Genomic DNA, 1958 nt, shown 5'->3' on the forward strand with positions numbered 1-1958 from the left:
AGCACCTAGAATTGTTGCTGTCTTAGCCACTAAGTTGTGTCCAACTCTTTTGCGGGTGACCCCATGGACTGTAGCCCACCAGGCTCCTCTGTCTATGGGATTTCCCAGGCAAGAATATTGGAGTGGGTTGTCATTTCCTTCTCCAGGGGATCTCCCTGACCCAGAATTTGAAGCCAGTTCTCCTGCACTGCAGGCAGATTCTTTACTGATAAGCCACCAGGGAAGCCCAGCACCTAGTCTAGTGCCAGGCGTATAGTAGGTGTTGAATAAATACCTGTTGAACTATTTGTTGAAATATTATCATGTCATTCTTTTATTGAAAACCCTTCAGTGATGACCTACTACCTAGAACAAGGTTCTCAAACATTTTGGTCTCAAGATTGCCTTTAGGGAGGCGGACTATACAGCCATGGCCAAGATTAAGGCTCGAGACCTTCGCGCAAGAAGAAGGAGGAGCTGCTGAAACAGCTGGAGGACCTGAAGGTGGAACTGTCCCAGCTGCGCGTGGCTAAAGTGACAGGCGGCGCGGATTCCAAACTCTCCAAGATCCGAGTGGTTCGTAAATCCATTGCCCGTGTACTGACCGTCATTAACCAGACTCAGAAAGAGAACCTCAGGAAATTCTATAAGCGCAAGAAGTACAAGCCCCTGGATCTGCGGCCCAAGAAAACACGTGCCATGCGCCGCCGGCTCAACAAGCATGAAGAGAACCTGAAGATCAAGAAGCAGCAGCGGAAGGAGCCACTGTACCCCGTCCAGAAGTATGCAGTCAAGGCCTGAGCTTCCAGCAGTCAATAAAACACACAGACCACTGGGAAAAAAAAAAAAAAAGATTGCCTTTATATTCTTAAAAATTATTGACGACTCCAAAGAGCTTTCTACATGTAGATTACATCTATTGACAATTACCACACTAGAAATCAAAGCTTTTAAAAAATATTTACAGGGAATTCCCTGGTGGTCCAGTGGTTAAGAATTTGCCTGCCAATGCAGGGGACATGGGTTCGACCCCTGGCCTGGGAAGATCCCTTATTCCATGGAGCAACCAAGCCCGTGTACCACAACTGCTAAGCCCACATGCTGCAACTACTGCAGCCCGTATACCTAGAGCCGGTGTACCTAGAGTCCGTGTATCTAGAGCCCGTGTACCACAACAAACAGTAGCCCCGGCTCCCCCAGCAACAGAGCAACAAAGACCCAATGCAACAAACTATAAATAATAAATGAATAAAATTAAAAAAAAAACAGAAATATTTACACAGTAATTCATTTAAAATAATATTATCATCTTACAGTGTTGAAAACCTGTTAAATCTGACTTAATAGAAGATAGTTGCCTTCTCATGCCTACGTGTGCAGTCTGTTGTGACATGTCAGGAGGCCTCTGGACAACCACACAGTCCACTCATAAGAAAATGAGAGCTAAAAAAAAAGAAAAAGAAAATGAGAGCTAAAAAGAAAAATAACATCTTACTATTATTAAGAAAATAATTCTGATCTTCCAGACCCACCCAAGGGTCAGGACCACATTTTGAAAATTACTGGTTTAGAATGTGAAGTCCCAAATCCTTAGCACACGGACTTTCCTGGCGGTCCAGTGCAGTGAGCTTCCACTGCAGGGGGCATGGGTTCAATCTCTGGTCAGGGAACTAAGATCCCACATGCTGCAGGGTGCAGTCAAAATAAATAAATAAATAAAGTTGCATTTATAATTTTTTTTTATCCTTAGCATGGCGTTCATGTATCTCTACACTTTTGTGTATACAGTTCACTTCCCACTCTACCCAGCACATCCCTGCTGGTCATTCAAGGCCCATCTCACTGCCCGTCATCTCTAGACATTTGTTCTTTCCTCTCTACTCCCCAAATATATTTCTTCTCCCTCTTATATAGCACATACTATTTTATCTTCTTGGTGTCTATTATTTATGTATCTATCCCAAACTTACTATGTTTCT

The 1958-nt window shown here is 43.7% G+C and overlaps 1 pseudogene across 1 annotated transcript; it reads left to right on the forward strand.

Moving 5' to 3' along the window:
* Positions 1 to 394: 394 nt before the first annotated feature.
* On the forward strand, positions 395 to 1495 carry LOC122682088 (annotated as a pseudogene). The gene has a single exon (XR_006337205.1). The product of XR_006337205.1 is annotated as a 60S ribosomal protein L35-like (transcript).
* Positions 1496 to 1958: the final 463 nt, after the last annotated feature.

This window comes from Cervus elaphus, chromosome 23, assembly GCF_910594005.1.
Source record: "Cervus elaphus chromosome 23, mCerEla1.1, whole genome shotgun sequence".
NCBI lineage: Eukaryota > Metazoa > Chordata > Mammalia > Artiodactyla > Cervidae > Cervus > Cervus elaphus.